Source organism: Rissa tridactyla, chromosome 10, assembly GCF_028500815.1.
Source record: "Rissa tridactyla isolate bRisTri1 chromosome 10, bRisTri1.patW.cur.20221130, whole genome shotgun sequence".
NCBI classification, from domain to species: Eukaryota; Metazoa; Chordata; class Aves; order Charadriiformes; family Laridae; genus Rissa; species Rissa tridactyla.
Genome location: NC_071475.1, coordinates 16,060,295 through 16,080,534, shown reverse-complemented (window position 1 = coordinate 16,080,534; position 20,240 = coordinate 16,060,295). Strand labels below are relative to the sequence as shown.

At 51.0% G+C, this 20,240-nt stretch overlaps 1 protein-coding gene across 2 annotated transcripts in view; it reads left to right on the top strand.

Annotated features, from left to right (window-relative positions):
* Positions 1-20,240, top strand: part of SRGAP3 (SLIT-ROBO Rho GTPase activating protein 3) — a 122,013-nt gene that overhangs the window by 29,627 nt on the left and 72,146 nt on the right. The gene's annotated exons all lie outside the window — the stretch shown is intronic.

Below are 20,240 nucleotides of genomic sequence, written 5' to 3'. Positions count from 1 at the left end.
TATTTTTGGCTAATCCTTCAGGCTTGGAAATCATGTTTGCAGCAAGGAGGAGTGGAGGAGGAAGGCACGGAGCTGCCTGGTCTCCAGGAACCGCGGGTCGGGGGAAGCTGGTGGTGGGGCCGAGGCGCGGCACGGCTGGGATGTGTCTGCAGCGATCTTCCTGGGGGCTGGAGTGCTGCCCTCGGGACAGCTCAGGGTGCCGCTGTGGCCGGCTGGGAGCCGTATCAGGGCTGAAGGTGTTGGGGTTTTTTGTTTGTTTGTTTTTGGAAGCAGTGCATGGTCTGCACCACCACAGGGTGCAAACAGCACTAGGCTTCCTAACGCTGGTCGGGATTAGGGCAGTTGTGGTTTCAATGTCAGTTGTTCTGCCGAGGAGACCTGTGCTGGGGGACGTCAGTGTGTGCAGAGTGTGGCTAACGCAGAGGTAGATAGCGTTTTCCTCCCTTGTGTACTGCGTGGTTTAATTTCTAAAAATATGTCTGGAGGAGACACTTGCTTTTCTGTTGAGCCTGTTTTGCCGTAGGGCTTTTCTTTATGGGGCAAGCGGCTGCATTGTTTATATTCTTTTGTTGTTGCTTTTTCACCAACTTAAATAATTAAGAGTCAAACACAAAGATGGCTTATCCTTGTGTATGGGCAGGCAGAGCAATAATTTGCGCAGGCAGTGACATGGGGCAGGATGAGCACCGCTGGTAAGGCATGGCAGCCCTGCCCTGCTGTGGTGTTGCCCCTTTGCTGTACAGATGGCCTGAGTTCAGCAGGAATATTTGCCAGCTTTTCCATACCTGTGGGATGAGGTGTATGTCCACCGGTGTGCCAGCTTATCATGCATGGAGTGTATTTGCCATGACTGCGGTAGCGAGGATATGTGAGTGTGGGACCTGATCTGTGGGTACAGTCGCTCGGTACTCGCTGAAGGCTTGCTGTGTAGACACCACTGTGCGTGCTTTCTGTGTGCCAGATAATTTGGAAATAAAGGGCTTACAGGCTTCACGCATGAGTTTCCCCTACCTTGACGTGACAGCGAGTCTCTGGTCCATGGGAGCATCGCAGAGTTTAATGAGTGTGAAACGTTTTGCTCCTCCCGCAGAGCGGTAAGGGGAGGACTCGGTGTTCTCGTGTGAGAAGCAGAGTCAGGGCAGCGATGGCAGGCGGGGGTTTTGGAGCAGCGTGCCTTTGTGCTAAATGCTGGGGGTGCATTGAAGTCGTCACACTCACAGCTGACAACTCAGAAAGATTAAAGGGAAAATAATGTTTTGCTGTGCTCTTGCTCTTGAAGATTATCTGGTGATAAAGTCATGAAATGTGTTATATGAGATGTTTATTTGCAGGGAGATTTGTTTACGTCATTGTTTCCTTTTACTCCTTGGAGTGGACATCTGCAGCCATATGTTTTTGGTTTTTTTAAATGAATGTCAGAAACTGACCGGGCTGACAGGTTTAATTCAGCTCCCAGTACTGCGAGGTTGTGCCCACCAACACGCGTCTCTCTGCTTTCCCCACTCTTGCTTGAGCGATGCAGCGATGTGGTTTCTCGCACTTCCTTTTAGTCTTCATTTTCAGTACTTAGTCTAGGTAAAAATTCACTGCTGTGTTTGGGATAGTCCCTGTGTGTCCCCTGCTCGCCTCTGTCCCGGGCACCCGGGGCACTGTGGGGTGGGCGCTGGCACCTGCTGCTGGCGGGGACCGAGCCCTGGCCAGCGGTGACGGAATCAGCTCTGCCACCGCCGCTCCTGCCAGCCAGGCTGGAGGGAAACCACAGGCACTGCTGGGGTGCTCCGACACACTCCGGGCACACGCAGGCCTGACACAAACAGGGTGTTCTGCTGACATGGCAAAATCCGTGAATTTTGACCTCCATGTGGAGTTTTTCCTTTGCTCTGTGTTATCTTGTTGGGTCCTGGAGGTTTCTCTCAATCTCTAAATTGGAATCACATCTTAAGGCCGAGGGGCGTCTGCAGAGGGTGGCAGTGGCTCAGTGAGGGTTGCGAGTGGCTGATTTCATGCCTTCCTTCTCCTGTGTTTTGCTAAAGTGTGAATTTCAGGTGGGCGGGCAGTTCATTAGTCTTCCTGCGACATCTATGCAGATTGCAGTCTAAGCTTATTTTAGAAGAGCAAAAAATCAGAAGCAATTAGCAATCTGCTTCAGGAGGAATCTATTAAAAAAGCAGACTCCAGCTCTGTCGCGCCCAAAGGACTGGGCTCTTCTCTAACCCCCAGCCAGCGTATCCCCGCGGCAGCCTCTGCGGCTGTGTGGACCTACCTCGGTATGATATTTACGTGTGTCTCTGCTGGCAGCCAACAGTTGAAATAAAACAATTGCAAATAATTAATATGGGAGTTCCTGGGCTTAGTTTTTTTTCCTGATGTATTTTAGACGTGAGGTGGAGCCTCACAGCCTCAGATAAAAGAGGGGGAATGCGACAGCAGTGCTGTAGAGGAGAGGCAGAGGTTGCACCGAGGTACCGAACCACCGAAGGGCACAGCTGCCTGAGGATGTCCCGCAGTGCCCGGTCCCTGCAGCCGGGGGGGATGGCAATGTGGGAATGCTGGCGCGGGGTGGGGCAGGCGGTGGCACATTCCGGCTGACACAGTGTAGGAGCTCTGAACAAAGGTTAGAGCTGCTTCTGGGTAGGTAGCAATTCAAATAAATAAACAAAATAAAATCTTGATTGGCTTCACCCTGATAGCATGACATGTTACTTTATTTCGTAAGCGAATGTCGTTACGTGATATTGGTGCCTCAGTCAACCTGAAAGCCCCATGTTTTTGCCTTGTATGAAGGGATATGAAGCCAAAGAATCTGAGAATTCTGCTCACATTCAGATGTGCAGAAAAGAAGGAAGGTATTTTCTTTTTTAAACAGTGGCTTAACAGAAGGAATGCTTACGTCCAGATCTTGTCTTCCTTGCACGTGTGATAAAAGGCAAGCATGGCAGGAGAGTCCTCCAGAGAGAGCACTGCAGAAATCCTGGCTATGTGCATACCAAGGGAATAAAGTAAAATATTTGAGGGATTATTGTCTAGAAGTGACGGACACCTGCAGAGACAGCTGACTTTAGCCAGAGCTGTAGCTGCCGGGCAGCGCTTTCTGTTCAGATGGTGCTTCAGAAAAAAGCCACATACATTGGTGCGCATCAGTCGCGCTTCCCTGCTGACTCGCTTCCCCTTGTGGGCTGCCCAAGCACCTGTGTAGCACTAATGCCCTTTCTGATTTTCTGGCTGGGAATTTAACACTCTTGTACTACAACAAGCTATTTTTGTGTTTTCATTTGTATTGTTTATCTATAACCATCCGGTTCTCTGCCCACTAATAAACGAAGCTTGGGATGCTGGGGAAGATGGTGAGAGGAGACAATATGTTTTATGCTGATTTTCCTTCCTTTAGAAGGGAGTAATGTGATCAGCTCATACCAGAGGATGTGATGACTCTCACAGAAATGAAGCAACCGAGGGCGATTATCTCTACTTTGTGGGTGGCAGCTGCACAATCCAGTGATCCCGACATGATGCGTATTATTAGCCTCAAGTTGAGCTGTCTGCAGCCTGAAACACTCTCCAGGTCTGTAGTAGATGATGAATTCATGATGAGGTTGTGAAGTATTTGGCTGGATCCTGTCTGGTATGGAAAGGACTTTGGAGATAGTCTCCCCACAGCTGTTGGTTTCTCCATTGCACGTTCTTTATCTTCCGAATTGCCACATGATCCTTCTGCAGTGCAGTAGTAAGATACGGCAGGTCTTTCTTCACCCTAAAATTGAATTCACTTAAAAATAGACCTGTGTTTGAGAATGGGCACCCAAACCTGCCCCAATTTTGAAAGCAAAACCATCTCATCAAATATTAAACTACTCCAGAGTGCGGTGCTGCAGTCTGTGCTGACCGCCTGTTCTGGAGGAAATTTTTCCCTTCGTTTAAAGGGTCTGCTGACTTGGGTGAAGAAGAGCCATCAGTTGTCCATTAACTGCATCTCTGTGACCAAGACTCTGATTGGCAGGCCTGTGGGCTCTGTTTGGTGTACGAGATGTCCTTTGGCTGCCCAGAGCTGCAGTTGGGGACAGGAGGGGGCTCTGCTTCCTCCTGGCAGCCGAGGGGCTCGCCCTGGCGGGGAGCAGGCGCTGTGGTCCTCCCTGCAGGTGAAAGTGCCAAGTCTGTACGCCTGGGATGAGGATTTGAGGAGGCTGGGGCCCTGACCAAAACCACATTTTGTTGGGTTTTAGAGACCCAAAGCGGGTCTCTCCCGTGCTGGAGTGGCCTGTGCTCACCCTGTCTGAGGTGGGTTTGCAGCTGGCGGGGATGGTTGTGCTGGTTCTCGCCTCTCAGAGGCACCGAGAAGTGAAACTCCTCCTTATCTTTACGCTTCCTTTCTGCAGTTTCCACGCTGGCTGGATCCAGGGACAGACAATGTACTTTCATTCGTCATGGCATAGTTTTCCCTTGCTATTCCAATATTATGCTTTTTCCAGGAAAGGAGGAGGAGTGAAGAGGAGTGTTGGCCTTGGGCTGACGTTTGGCTGATTTCTTCCAAGGCGGAGGCCTTGGAGGCAGCAGCACCGCTGGTTCCTGGGCGGCAGCTGAGGCTTCCCCGCGTGTGCTGCTGGTGGCAGAGAGTCTGCGCTTGCCATCAACTCCTGTCTTGCTGCTGGAATTGCAAATGCACCGTGGGGATAATTAACCAAGAGGACATGGAAGAGCAGTATTTCCAGGTGATTAAGACATGCTTCAAGTGAAGCACAATCAGCCCCTGGAAATGCAGTGGATGTTTTTGTCTGGAGGCATAATTTTCTTAAATGTGTCACCTGGTACCATCCCATCTCTGGTGTTCCCCCTGCCTGGGTCTGTGCTCAGCAGTTACGCTTCCAGGTGACTTGGTTTAACCCTTTTGCTGAAAGATGCACCCATTACCTTCATTTCTACTGAGTCTGTGTTACAAAGCCACTGATTTAGGCATTTCAGTGGGAGGTTTCACATCTTAATTGCAATTCCTGTGTAGCAGAGGCTGAATGAGATAACCACCACCTCCGGCTGAAGGAGGAGAGCATCGCTTTGTATTCAAAGTTATTGCTCTTACCACTGCTTTTCCTCCAGCCTTATGGCACAGGGAGGTAGCTGGGGAGCCTGGGGCTGATCTGGGGAGCTGCTGGGGCTGGGCTGGCCCCCTCCTTGGCATTGCTCCTGCTGGTCTCTCCTCCCAGATGCGCGCTGCTGGGGTCCCTGCGGCCCGGCGGGCTCAGGACACAGACTCGGCTGATCCCACGTGGATCATGGGGTGTTGAAATTTTAAATGGGGAAACACTGGTGCCCTGAGGAAAAGTTGTAACAGTCCTTGGGATCTGGATGAGCCATGAGCTAATGCACAAGGCATCCACGCTTGCTACAGACTTGAAAACAATTGGTCTGTTGTGCAATTTGGTTAGTATTTATAGAGAGCGCGTATGCGGGACGTTCGTATATACTCTCACTCATTCATCTTTCACTTGCAATGGGAAGTGTTGGGCAGCCGTAAGCATATGTGGTGCTCCACCCTCTGAGACTGCGGGATTGTATGGAGAGGCAAGTACACAGGGTATATCCTTCATCTTCCCAAGAATGTCTCGTAGCGGGAGTCTGGAGTGCTCTGGTGGTTGGTTACACAGTCTGATAGTTATGCTTCCCCTGGGCAGCCCTTCTCAGCCTTCTCTACACTGCAGGGTTGCTTGAATCTTCCCTCTGACGTGGTTTGTACGTTGACTTTCCCTGTGTTTTATCTCCCCTTTCGTAGTGCGCTCTTCGTGGCTCAGCCTCTGCCATGGGATGGTCGCATCCCTGCGGAGCGGCAGGGCCGGAGCACGGCTTTCTGTGTGCTGTGCTGCAGCGCTCGTCCTCACGCACAGCTTTGAGGCTGGGCTCTGTCCCTGCTTTTCTTTAATAAGCCTGTGCCCTAGAGAGTAAAAGCGGCTGATGCCCCGCCAAACGGACCGGCCCCTGACCAAACGGTGCGTGGGCTGCTCGGTAGCCCGGGGCTGCCTGCGGAGGGGCTGATGTGTGCTGTGGGTGGCCTTGCCGGGCGCTGCTCCTGGGCCCGCAGCAGCTGAGTCTGCTGACCCTCCTGGGCGTAGACTTACTCTGCAGTTGGAGGAGCTGTGCTGATGTATGAGCCCTGAGGGTCCCACAGCAGGGACCAGCCCGCTGGCTGCAGTGACCATGTCCACCCTGGGGCCCTTACTCACGAAACCTCACAAGCCTTCCATAGCTGGGATTGTCCTCTACTTGACTAACCCGGGACCAGCCGCTCTTGCGTTGGTGGGGGCAGCAGAAGAGGCCAAGGTGGGTGGTCATCTGAGGGTGGCTGGAATGGAGGTCTCCCTCCAGGGCCGTAGGAAGGGATGTGACACCCACCTCCCTGGCATCGCGCTGGCAGCGATGGTATGCTGTGGAGTGCTGGGCACGTCTGTGCCCGCTGCAGTCTTTAGGGAGCCTGTTGGCCATGATATTTTTAGGAACGTTAAGTCAAGCAAATACCAGAAATTGGGCAACTGCTGTTGTCAGACGTGCCGATTTCTACACGCTCCTAAATTTGAGTCTACTGTTTTGCAATTTGTTTTTACTTGCCATTTTTTGTGCCCTTCACAGATTATAAGCAGTTTGGGCTTAGAGCGAAGTTCAAGCTCATTTCCATTACAAAATGGCACGGTGGAGGACAGAAGAGTGGCAGAAAAGTCTGAGAAAAGGCTTTTTTTTTTTTTTTTTTTTAACCTAGCCATAAAATTAATGTGGTAATCCATCCCTCTTTCTGAGAGATTGAGTTTTATATGATTACACGACGATTTATATGATTATAGGATGCTTTTGAGATGTTAGATGAAAAGATCTTTGAGGAACTATTATATATTTTTAATGCTTGTAGAGGTGTGAAGCATTAGCCTGGAAGAGAATTGTTTCAGTGGATTCAGGGATGCACAGATTTTTCAGGCCAGAAGGCAGTGCTGGATAATCTGATCTGACTTGTGTGCGTGTAATGTTTTATGCTGTTACTGCTGTGTAAGAAGTTGGGTAGCTCGTATCTCTGCGGATAGCCCAGGCTAGCTCCAGTAGCTGATTGTAAAGCTGGGCTCTCTTAATGATCTGTGAAATCTAGCCGTGTCTGGATTAAGGAATGTGAGGTGCTGGAGTGAACCATTTAATGATCTCCTCTTTTATTCCATTTCAGTGGCTGGGGGCTGATTCACATTCTTGCACAGCTCCCTTTCTTTCTCCGCGTTTGAATACATTCTCTTTTGCATCTTAATAGCCCCAAAACATAGAACTCCAGTTGCGTCATTTCGGGGCATTCAGTGTGTAGAAGACTTTCTCCGTCTGATCCCACAGAGACAATGCCCGGGGCTGAATGCGCCTGGTGTCCCTGGGGAGAGCGGCGACCCGGCCCCTGGGCTGCTGCAGCCTGGGGGGTTCTGTGTCCCCGGGGGAGACCACCATCTGGTTTGGGGAGGCTTCATTTTGTTGTTCTTAAATCTTCAGCAAACACAACAACGGATCTGTTTGGATCTTTCTTTTTAATGCTTTAACTGGTTCTTACAGATTTCTCCCATCTTCCTTGTATTCCTCTCAGTTAAAAGTTGAGGAGGAACAAGCCCAGCTAAGCCCGCTGTTCCGCTTTCCCTCTTCTCATCCTGCTGGGGAGCAGCTGGGGACAGCTCGCAGGAACAGAGCTCCTGGCCGTGGTGCACGAGGTGCTGGTGGAGGTGGGGATCCCACAAAAGACACGGGCAGCAGGGGATTTGGGGACAGACGTTTTAGCAGGGCCTGTTGCGATAGGGCAAGGGGTGATGGCTTTAAACTACAAAAGGGGAGATTTAGACTAGATAGAAGGAAGAATTTTTTTACAATGAAGGTGGTGAGACCCTGGCCCGGGTTGCCCAGAGGGGTGGTGGATGCCCCATTCCTGGAAACATTCCAGGCCAGGTTGGACGGGGCTCTGAGCAACCTGGTCTGGTTGAAGATGTCCCTGCTTATGGCAGGGGGTTGGACTAGGTGGCCTTTAAAGGTCCCTTTCAACCCAAACCTTTCGATGATTCTGTGGTTGCCAGGAGTGTCTGGATGCTGGAGGCTTGGAACAGACCTTTTCCCCCAGAGCCGGCGTCATTGGCCTGGTAGAAGTTTAGCTTGCTTAAAAACAGCACAAACCTAAAAAACCTGAAAACACCTTGAAGTCTTGTGTTGCTAAGTATTTCCCTGGGCTCGTTCCGCCTTCAGTCCTATAAATTATCCCTCCCGGTGTGTCAGTGTAATCAATAGAGCGCTGTGTAATTCCTCCGTGTTGCTCACGGTCAGACAAAAGTGGAGACAGATGTGCCCAATTCAGCCTGTGTGGAACTTGGCTGTAATTCACAGAGGATACTTGGGCTGTTGGTACACAAATGCCTGCGGTACATCTGCAGGTTCTAGCGCAGAATGAGCCTTGGTGTCAGGGAATGCTTGTTCTCCTTAACGTAGAAAGAACAATTCCTTTTGTCATGATCTACGTGGATTTCTCCTTAGGGCTGGGTGCCCAACCCTCACAAAATCTAGGAATAAAGGAGGGAGAATCTGGAGGAATCAAGTGATTACAGGGCTTGGTTAATTAAATAAAGGAAAGATGTATAAAAGTCAAGCAGAGATGTCAAGGAAGGGTGTCACTGGAATGGGTCATTAACGATCTCGTAGATGACAGCAGTAGGGGCTTTGCTTACTGTTCTGGCTGTGTTCAGTTTAATTAATTTGCAGGGGTAGCCCATGTTCTTGTCAGTTGGGCTTGCTCTTTATTTAATTGTCTGCGCTTACAAGTTACGTTATGGTGCAGCGCTGGAGACCTGGGGCAGCAATGGAGCCTGAACCTGAGTGAGGCCACGTGTCCCCAGGCGGATCAGCGGGGCTGCTCCGTGTCCCTGTGCCACTTGCCAGAGTGGGCTCACAGGGCAGGGAGCGTGGCTGGGTGCAGGCGCCCATGCGCGCGGGTGGGTCTGCAGAGCCTTCGGAGGGATCTTGGGTCAGAACACCCTGCTGCCTTGGGGTGAGCAGCCGCCTGCACCGTCAGGGAAGTCCTACCGGCGCACGGGCTTTGGCTTCATTTTGAGGGCAGATGGCTCTTCTTCCTCCTGGGCAACTCTCGCTGAACAATTTCCATGCAATTACACCACTTTAACCTTCCTTTTTGCAGTAACCGTCAGTTGCAAAACGGGTGGTATCAGTTTTGTGAAGAGCATGACCCCTCTGGGCTGCCAGAGACTGCTGCTTCTCCAAAGAGTTTCCTTATTTTGTGTTCAGATATGAATTTGGGGTGGAAAAAGTAGGACAAGGGAGTTTTCTATTTATTTTCACGCTATACCATTTTGAGCATCTCTCTCTCTCTCTCTCTCTTTTTTTTGGGCGTTGTGGGCAGTGCCGCTGCCGGAGCGGTGAGTCCCTGCAGGAGTTGTGTGTCGAGGTGCGGTAGCAGAAGTGTGTAAGCAATTGATGAGAAGTTGGGGACAGTCTGGGAACCAAAATGTTTCATGGCTTAAATCACTGCTGATGTGCCATGATTGTTATGAATAGTGATGGCAGGCAGTATCTCCTGGTTTTATATGAATTGGACCGTCCTCTTCCCTCAGAAGGCTCTCCAAAAGAAAGACGTCAGCTGCTGTGAGGCTGTATGTTCATGGAGAAATTATGTTCATCTGAAGTATCCATGCTTGTCTAATTTTTTTTACCTTTGCAAGAGCAGACCTGTTTCTTAAATACTATTTATCTTTACATTCAGGGGAGATTGTATGTATATTCTTGCTCCTACTGTCTTTAAAAGAAAACAACAAAAAAAAACAACAACAAAAAAATCTGTAAGTCCTTTTCTGAGCTCCCACCTTCCTCTTAGATTTGGTGTTGGGGGTCAAGGTCCTCGTGTTCATTTTTACATTTTGTAATGAATTTTATGCAAACTGTGGCTATGTTTTTTGATTAAAAGAGCCTGAGTTTTCATTTAGTTGCTTTTTGAGTTCCCTGCAGACACCTCTGTTTGAGATGTGGTAAAATAAGTCTTTGAGGTTTACTGACAATGATACTATAGTGAGCTTTATGTGGCCCTTTTAAAGTTGTTAATGTGGAATGCAGGCTCTTTAGAAATCAAAGAAATAGAAGAACAGAAAGGTGTGATGAAAACTATGTTTTTATCTTTATAAAAGATATAGTACTGAATGGAGCGAGAGTCAAACTTGGCAGTCTGACAAACATTTCATCTCCCATTTATTTTTCTAAAGGGCTGCAGCCTGTCCAGGGCGTGCATCCGATTCTGGTCCTCCCCGGGTGGTGCTTCCCTGCTGGCCTTGCCTTAGGGAGAGTTTTCCTGTTGTTTTACCCTGAAGACCAGGGTAAAACAGAGCAGGACACAGTGAAAGCTTCCACTTTACTCCTCCTCTGGCATGCCTGGTCCTGCTAGTTCTACCGTTTGCCTACTGTTTTTTCATTTTATGCTTTCTTAAAAGATCCTATGAAAGACTCCACAATGAGAAAATGTATTTTTTCATTGTAATGGGAAAACTTAAACCAGTTAACTGCAACTATAAATAGCCTCAAGAAAAAGAACGATGCTAGAATTTCGGATTAATGATGCCAGCTTCTGTTGCAGTTTGTCAGAGGTGTTTACATACTGTTAGCGTGGAAGAAACAGCGATGAAGGTTTTGATGTTTGATAGCAGCTTTTCATACAGACAAGAGTGGCCGAAGGGAAGGTCAACAGCAAACACAATGTGTTTACGTTTTCTGTGCCCATTCCCTTGTTACAGCGCTTCTGGCGATGCTGATGTTTTTTCCTGGATCCATTGTCCGCAGGCCCGGCTCCGGAGGGTTGTGGTGTTGTCTTCAGCTCGCTCACTCATGGATTGCAGCTTTTCTCGGTGGCTGCGTTTAGCTGCATCTGTCTGTGCTGCCTGGCTGCAGGCAGCGCTCTCGCAGGGGGGACAGCGTCCATGGCGTTCCCGTGAGGCACCTCAAGCGTGGCCGTGTCTCCAAGGGTTGTTCTCCATCTCCTCTTCTGTGCAGAGGAGTCCCTGGGACAGGGAACTACTGGAGCGAGTCCAGCGTAGGGCAACCAAGATGATTATGGGACTGGAGCACCTCCCTTATGAGGAAAGGCTGAAAGAGCTGGGACTCTTTAGCCTGGAGAAGAGAAGGTTGAGGGGGGACCTGATTAATGTTTACAAGTATCTAAAGGGTGGGTTTAAGGAGGACGGAGCCAGGCTCTTTTCAATGGTTCCCAGCGACAGGACAAGGGGCAATGGGCACAAGCTAGAACATAGGAAGTTCCGTTCAAATACACGGAAAAACTTCTTTACAGTGAGGGTGACAGAGCACTGGAACAGGCTGCCCAGGGAGGGTGTGGAGTCCCCTTCTCTGGAGACTTTCAAGACCCGTCTGGGTGCAGCCCTGAGTGATGTGCTCTGGGCAATCCTGCTTCAGCAGGGGAGTTGGACTAGATGATCTCTAGAGGTCCCTTCCAACTCTGAAAATTCCGTGATTCCGTGAGGCCTCCGTGTCGGCATGCGTGGGGGTTCATGTTGTATGGCTTGAACTCGACTGACAGCGTGCTCTCCTCCTCTGGGCACTTTGGGGTGGTATCGATAAAGCCTGGCTTTTGTCTGTCTGTCCTGAGTGCAGTGTCTGTCTGATGTATCTGCTGACACAGCAAAAGCCACGTGTAACCAGATAGCTTTTGCAGCTTTCTTTTCCTGGACTCTTGCAGTACTTGTATTCTCTGCAGAGAAGTGCAGAAAAAGGCTGGAAGTCTATCGGCACAGCCCGTATTTTTTTATTTGCCATTCAGGGCAGTGGGGAGTGGATGGGTCAGTGTGTGGTAGGTCAGTGTGTGGTGTGGGCTTTGTGGCTTTGGGGGATTTTTTTTTTCTTTTTTTTTTCCCCCTTCCTTCTTCCAATGTGCTGATATATGCTGATTTCCTGATGAGCATCCTCGGTTAATTGACCCACGTGGCCTGGGGCCTCCACAGGGTTTATTGCCTTACCTCCTCCTGGGGAAAGCCCCGTTTGCTGTGGAGGGTGTCTCAGCAGCGTCCTGTCCCTGGCAGCAGCGTTTGCATCCTGCTCTTCCCGAACAGGGCTGTGCAGGTGCTGCAGTGAATTACAACTGGCCATGTCTCTCTTCACAAGCAGACAAGAAGGTGCCAAGGGCTGGGGGAAGAGGAGTGCGAGGATGCCTGCTGCTGGCATGGCTGGTGGTTTTCCTCATCGCACAGCCTCTCTTGCTGGGGTGGGCGTTGGTGTCCCCATGTGTTACGTGGGCTTCACCAGGAGGAAAACCTGGAGGTTGCCAGAAGCCCGTTCAGCCCACACGCAGAGGTGGGACGGGCAAGGACCTTAGTCCTTCAGCTGAAGCAGGCAATGGTTAAATGAGGCAGTCCATGCTGGAGCGGACATCGAGCTGCCAGTGCTCCCAGGAGGTGGACTATGGATGAGAAGACCCGATGTGTCCGTGCTTGCTGTGCTTTCCATCGCCCTGCGCTTGGCAGGCAGGTGCCTTTGCTGCATCCATGGAGAGGTCGGGGCCGGGGCTTGTGGAGCTGTGTCTGGCCGTAACCTGCTGTGCTGCTGCGCTCTGAGGAGCCCTAAGCCTGCTGCTGGCTGGTCTCCTTACAAAACAGGAGAAAACATGAAAATATGCGTTTCTGCTGCCTAAATTTGGCCCCCAAAGCTTGTCTGGTCCCAGCAGCAGCTCGTGTGGTAAACCATGTCTTGAAAGTGAGGGTCAGACACATATCCAACATCTCTCTGGCAAGGACGTGGGTAAATACCTGCTGCAGGGACTCATCTGCCCACATACTTCTCCTGGAGAGAGGAAGGGAAAAGAACCAGTTTGGGTTAATTTGCTTCGTTTCTGTGGTACAGAGTGAAATAAAAAAGAGCCTGTGCTGAGAGCCAGGCAGTGCTGGGAGCTGCCCCAGACTGGGTCTGAGCAAGCGAGCTCAGGGGCCGCTGCTGACCAGCCTAAACAGTGCAGTGGTCTGCTGAAAAACTGCTCTCTGGAAACAGGTTCTCCTCTCTTCCTGCAGATATTGTTTTTGGCCAGAGCAGGCTCCCTGGACCTGCTCCCCTCTGACCGCGCGCTGGGGCTGGCCGGGTGCCCAATGGCCACGCCGTCGCCCCAGCTGGCCAGAGCACCGTTTCCAGCAGCGCCGCCGTCCGCACAGAGCCCCTGGGTTTGCTCCAGCTTCTGCAGGCTGGGGCTGATCCTTACTTCTCGTTGGGTTCCTCCTTGTCTTTATTAATTTCCATTTAACTAGTCGCATCTCCGCTAACATGTGTTCCCTACTGCTCGGAGGAGGCTATAAAAAGTAGGTGTATTTTAAGAGACTGGTAAAATGTGTTTTTACTGCAGTTCCTTTGGGCTGGATTCTACCTTCAACAGCGCTGCTGTAATCCTGGAATAACTCCTGATGGTCGTTTTAGGTGGTTTATACCACATTTCTCATGACTCTAAATGTTAGAGCCTAGCTAGCTGAAGTGGTGACTAAGGGACTCGGGGCACTGAGTTCCTTATATTGTGATTTTTACCTTAATTAGTATTTTTGATGGTTTCTGCCCAAACTAATACTGCTGGTGGCTAAGTTTGTCATCTGGGTCCTATGTTTTCCTTGCTTCAGCTGTGTATCTCTGGCTTCTTCATCCACCGTCGTCGCTGTTGCCCCTTGCACTGCTGTGAATCTCGTGTATTTGAATCCAAAGGACAATTGACGTCTGTCTGGCGCTGGACATCCCATGTGCCCCGCAGCATGCTCCGGGCGGGCAGTCGGGTACGGCTGTTCTGCAGTGGTGCAAGCGCTGTCCTCTCTCGTTGCGGTGGACACCCTTCCCTGACAGACCTGCCAGTGCACTGCCCGTGCTCAGGCTGTAAGCCTGGTCTGTGTGCTCCCCGGGCGTTGGATGTTCTGCCGCCTGATCCCACCGCTGGAAGGACACACAGGCGTGTGTATATTCACATGTGCACAGGCACTGACTCTCTCTGGCTCCTACCTGCCGCATTACAGTCTGGTTTTGAGACATATTTTCTGTGCCAGAATTTTGTTGCAAAATCCTGAGTCACTTCTGTCTAACTGACGTAGCAACTTTTGTTAAGAAGGAAAATTATTCTCCAAAAAGAATTAGTTACTCTGAAAAGGAGAAAAATTATTCTACTTGGATAATTCAGTACCCTGACCTGTTTCATAAGGTATCACGTGGTTGGCTTTTCCATACTGTTCACAAAACCTTTGGCAGAAGCTCGTTAGAGACTGAAATTGAGGGGGAGACCTTATGGTGAAGGTAAACTCACTTTACTGTACAGATTTCAGCTGCTCAGTTGCTGAAAATTGCTCTTTGAAGACCAGATCTGCAGCTGGGCCAAGAAGCAGAAGTTCTGTCCATCAGCCCCAGTCTGTAGGTGAGACTAAGCGTGGTGAGACCTATGTCTAGAGCTGGGCTCTGTGCTGAGGTCCACATCGTCCCCGCTTTCCCTTCTGTGGCTGTGACAGAGATCTGGTTGGAGGAGAGGCGGCTGCAATGGACGTCTCGACGGTGGCATGCTGGGGAGGGGGCAGCAGGGCTGAGCACGAGAAGCGATGGTGTCCACAGTGAGGGTGCGTGCTGTGGCTTGCTGGGTAGTAACGCTGCAACAGCCCGCAGGTCAGAGCAGAGCTCTTCTGGAGGTTGGAGACCTGGTTTCTGCAAATGGGAATTAAATGTCAAAGCCCGCTGGCAATTTGGCCGTCTGGGCGTACGAAGCTGCAGGGAGCTCTCCCCTGGCCTCCCTGCCTCCTGCCTGCCGTGGGGTGTTCCCAGGGGTGTTTTTACACCACCTCGTGGCCATGGGGAGTGGCCGTGACATAGGTCTTGAGCCAAATTTAGTGCTTTCATAACCGTGGTATCTGCTTAAACGAGGACTAACTTGATTTGGGAGGTTTCTCGGGGAAAAGGTTGATGCCTCGAAATTTTCAGTGTATAGATCAGAGCAAAGTCATCAATGCATCTATGTGGTGGTTTTTTTGTTGTTTTCCTGTTGTTCACTGCACCCGCTGACTGATCTAAAAGCCACAGATGATTTTGATGACAGGTCCTGCATAACAGCCTTGTGCACGTACAAGGTTGGGAGCCTGTGCTGTCTTAGCAGTTGCATTTTGTCTTTAATTATTTTGTGGGGGTAGGCTTGTTTGTCATCTAGGAAGGCATTTTATGACCTAGAAAGATGCATGAAGTCTGGTGTATCGTTTTGAGTGAGATGGAATTCCCCTCTTTGATGTGCCAGTGAACAGTAAAATGGAAATAGCTGTCTTAGCTCTAACCAGAGAGTATCGGAAGGTCCTAACCTACTTCTGATCAGATTTGTTCTACTCTTGCATCTGCTTTTCTCATGAAGGATGCTTTCCTAATTTGTGTTCTTAAAGTGTAAAAGCAAAAAAATGATTCAGTTTGTTTTTGAAATTTTATGACTCTTTTCATTTGCATTTTGAATATCAATGTGAAAAATTAAAAAATAAAAACGGTCAGTGTTTTCTTAAATCTGGCCTAACCTGTTGCACTTGCTGCAGTGGTTTCCTGAGAGAAATGCTGGATGCTGTAGGGTGACTGGTCTACGCTTCATTTAAAAAGAAGAAAAGGCGGGGAGGAAGAGTTTCTTTTATAGCTGACGTGGAGCTGGGAGAGGCTGCAAAGCGTTGCCTGCAGAGCAGAGCAGCCACAGCAGTGCTGCGGGCTGGGAGAGCCCCTCTGACATGAGGCACTGCCATAAATCTCCGAATCAGGTGGTTTAACCCACTGGGGCTCAAACACACCTCAGTGGAAGGTCTCCTCTCTGTTAGGTCCCTTTTACCTGCTGTGTTGGGCCTTGACTAGCTCCATGTTGTGTTGTGTGGCTTGAGTCCTCCCTTCAGGGGGGTTGTACGCTGTGCAGGTGGAGGAGAGGAGGTGGGACAGCTCTTCTGCTCTGGCATCCACCTCCCTGTCTCTTGTCTTTCCACTTGGTTGCTTTCTGCCGTAAGCCCCAGCACCGACCCTGTGGCCTGGAGAGGAGGAATAGGGAGCGAGGTGGATGCAAACAATGTCTCTGGTGCTTCCTCCAGCTCTTGATGTTTCTCCAGACCACTGTGCTGATATCTGCTCTGGTCTTCCCGGGTTCTCGGTCTGGTTTCTGCAGACTGTTGGGGAGGGGTGTGGGAGGAAGAGGCTGACTTGGCTGGCAGGTCTTTCTCTGCTGGTGGCATTTCACATTGTGGTGACGTTGCTTGGGAGAGCTGGAGCGTGACAACGGTGAACCCTTTGGCTTGTGTTGCCTTGCAGAAAGCTGCTGTGTGTTGTTCCTGTGCGAAGGCATTGGCTTCTCCGCTGGGGAAGGCACGAATGCCTTGCTGAACCCTTCTGACCAGTGGTTACTTACGGTGGTGTAAAGCTTGTTCATATTGTGAGAAAGGAGCAAACTGATTTCATGAAAAAGATAACGCTTGCTGCCCTTGCCTTGGCTTCCAAGGGTTTGGCCAAGTTCCTGTGGGGTCAGGAGGCCCCAACCCGCCAGGATTGCACCAGGACGCTGTTTTGGGAATGCAGTGCGGTAGGCGGTATTTACGCTCCATAGAGATGGCTGGAACACCATTATAAACCCATTTTTACTCACATTCCGCTTGGGCCTCTCAAAGGTGATGCACGCAGAGATAATTCTTAGAGCCACTGATACGATGGGCTGACCATGGTATTAAAATGTTAATGGAAGAAGCCTAATGAAGGGCAGTAAAACACGAGACAGCGCAGCTTACAGCCTGTGTGTACCTGTTGTGGCCAGGCTGCTGCGCCCGGGAAATACGGCCAGCAGAAAACAGCTGAACCGAGTTACTTACCTGTTCAATAACAGGTTACCTGTTGATAACCTAACCTGAGTTGGGTTTTCAGGGGAGGCTCGTTAGAAACAAAATGTCTAGGTAACAGGAGAGAGCAGGAGGGAGAAAACTAAGCCATGAGCGGTAGCCAGCGTGTTCCCCTTGCTGCCAGAGCCCGCAGGAGGTGGCCGTCACCTCCCGCCTGGCTGCTGCGTGGCTGGGAGGAGAGCAGCAAGGGTTCCCCCTTCCCTTCCCCGTGCGAGGCTGGCGGGGTGTTAGGCGTTTAGGTTTTATAACCCGGGCCCGATGGGGTGCGTGACTTGGGGCACCTGCTCTGGCATAACCGTGCTCTCAAGGGTACCAGCACAACCGGGTCATTTCTGTCGCATTGTTCCGGTTGGGGTTCATTTGAAGGGAAGGATGGCTTGTTTAAAACTGCTTATGCAAATATCCCTATAGAAATGGAATTTTTCTTTGTGGCTTGGCTGCTTTTTTTCCTGCAGGCGTGGTAGGGAGCCTGTCATTCACCGGGGTGCTTGGTCTGGGCGTGCAGGAAAACCCAGGACCTGTCTGTGCCCCCCCATGCAGGAGCGAGGGGTGAGTGAGCGGGGGCTTGGGCAGGGGCCAGAAACCAGCTTGGCTAGCAGTGAAGCAAAGGTGGCATTTTCCTGACCCTGTCTCCTCCCAGGGGAGGCTGCCCCCATGCCCCCCCCCATGCCCTGCCCCAGGTCCCTCAGGGCAGGGGGTTCCCAGGAGGGAAGAAGTCACTCAGGTCAAGATCTAACTTCTTACACTTTCACTTCCCTTTTTACTAGTCACAAGTTAAGAGGTCACCGTACAGCCCAGAGTAACGATGTAAGGGCTCAGTGTGGGCACGAAGGCGAACCCCGGGCTGTTGGGTGGAAGTGCCTCTGGTTTGGCGCTGGCTCCGGGAGCGGGCCGGCTCCAGGTGCGCTCCCTCAGGCTGGGGATTAATGGCACACGTGAAAAAAACTGCATGAAAAACACCAATGCCAGATGAGTTGTTTTCAGACCTAAGGGAAGTGTTTTTTTTCTCTCATTCTTTTTATTTTTTAAATCTGAAACTTCTAGTTTTGGATAAAAGGCTTGTCTCGTTCTTTGAGTTACTAAGAGACAAATCTCTTGTTTTTTTTCTCGACAGGGTTATTAATAATGACATGGAAGGGAAGCATGGAGGCTTGTCTGCTTGCTTTGGGCTGTTTGCTCTGTTTCTTCCCTGGAGCTTTCACATGTGTTTTGCATGGACGAGGCTCTGAGCAACCTGGTCTAGTTGAAGATGTCCCTGCTTATGGCAGGGGATTGGACTAGATGGCCTTCCATCCAACCTATCCAACCTTCCAACTCAAACTATCCTATGATTCTATGCTGCAGTCCATGGTCCTTACAGCTCCTTGGCTGTTTAAGCTGAATATTGTCACTGTTGGGACCCACTGAAGCCTTGGCCTGGATTCAGCCGTGGCGAGGTGGATGGTCCTCTGGCAGTGTCCCTCGATTCCCGCTGCTGCTGACCCATGGTGGCGGTGGGAGCTCGCTGCGGTGCGGGGTGAGATGGACGGATGAAAAGCACCGTGTTGGGGAGCGGGGACGTCCTGCGGGCATGTTGTGCTGGGGGGGCTGGCGGGGTCTGCCCTGCCCTTCACACACAGCAGTGTCCATGGGGGCTGAGCCCAGCTCCCCACCATCGCTCCTTCGGGGTGGTCTGGCCACTGCTGGGGCTGCACTGGCCACTGCCTGGCATGGGGCAGGTGGGCTTGGTTGGTGTCACGGTCCGCTTGGCGTTTTAATAATGAATCTAGGCTAGCAGTGCATTAGATATGTGTGTGTGACGGCTTGCCCAAGGGAAATGGTGCGTATCACTGAAAAACAGGATGATAAAACACTAGAAAATACATAAGAGGTAATTCTGTGGTGAAGAGGGCTGGGCTTTTAGTGAAGACAGCACATGAATAGTCTTAAAGGGGGAAATAAAAGAAATTAGAGTCAAACAGCCTTAGTGTGTTCCATATTTGAAGAAGAATTGGATTCTCCTCCGAGTCCAACTTGCCATGCTATATCTGCAGTACGCTATTGGTTCTAATCCCAGTTGTGAGGAAAATAATAGCTTTTGTTGCCAAGCATGTTTTCTCACTTGTCACAAATCAGTGGGGTGAAACATATGTTAGAGGAATGGCTGCCCAAGGCTGCCCGTTTGGAAGATGAGCCGAGGACACTGTTCTCCTGGGCAGGTAATTCAGCCTGCCCGAGCAGCCGCCCTCGGCCCAGCCACAGGTGCTGCCTGCACCCTGAGCACCGGGCTGGTGGTGGTGGGGCTCAGTCCTGCTCTCCCGGCTGTGCCCGGCCATGGGAGCGCGCGGTGCCGCGGGTGAGGAGGAGGAGGAGGTCTCCGAAAGCTTTCATCCCAGCTCGTTGCTAGAGAAACCCCTGCTTTTGTCTCTCCCTGTCTGAGCAGCTGGAGCCTGGCCCTGGCCCAGTGGGACCCTGCAGCGGGGGACTGGGGAGGGGGCGGCATGCCAGAACCACCGTCTCCCCGAGGAGGAGGGAGCTCGCATGGGGGGGTCTGGCCGCAGCTGGTGGGGCTGGGCAAGCCCCCCACTGGACGGCTCTGCCAGCCGGAGCATCGCTGCTCCCCACGGCTTCAGGCTGTCCCGCTTGCCGGTGCACACATGGCTCCCGCGGTCTCTCGCGTTTCAATTCAGGCTACACACCTTCACGGGTCTTAACTATCCGGGCTTTTGCACCCCCTGTTTTTCACCAGTTTTTGCACATGTAGAATTGGGCTTATTTATTAAGTCTATCCTAAACTTGCTGTGTGTTGGTCGTGTGTGAACTTTGCAACCAGTCCAGGGGCTGGTGCTGGCTCCCGCATGCCATCTCGCCTCTCCTGGCAACGGGCTCTGCCAGGACCCGGCTGAGCGTCTGTCCCTGGAGTGAGCGTGTGGGTTGCTGCGAAGCCGTGGTGTCGGGCTGTGGGCATCGCGTTGAGGGTACAGCGGCAAAAAGTGACACTGTTCGTCTCATGTGTCGCTTTGACCTACGATGGGACAAGCAGAAATAAACACAGCTGTGAACCAACGTACTTTCTGCTGCTTAACTGGTGGTTGCTTCGTTCAAACTTATTTTGATTTTTTTTAAAAAAGTTTTACTGATTATGAAGACATAATTACTAGAGTAGGAGTACAGCACTAACAGCACTGTACGGCTGCTCGTGTCGGTTTCCGCTGTGGTTGATGCCAGTTAAGGAGCTTGGCCCCTATCAGCGTGTGAGGGAAGAAGTATTGGAGCCAGGGGTTACTGGAAGAGGGGGGACTTGCAAAATAACTGCCGGAGAACAAGATTGTCTCGCTTGCTCCGTGTACTGCCAGAGGATGAAATCCTAGC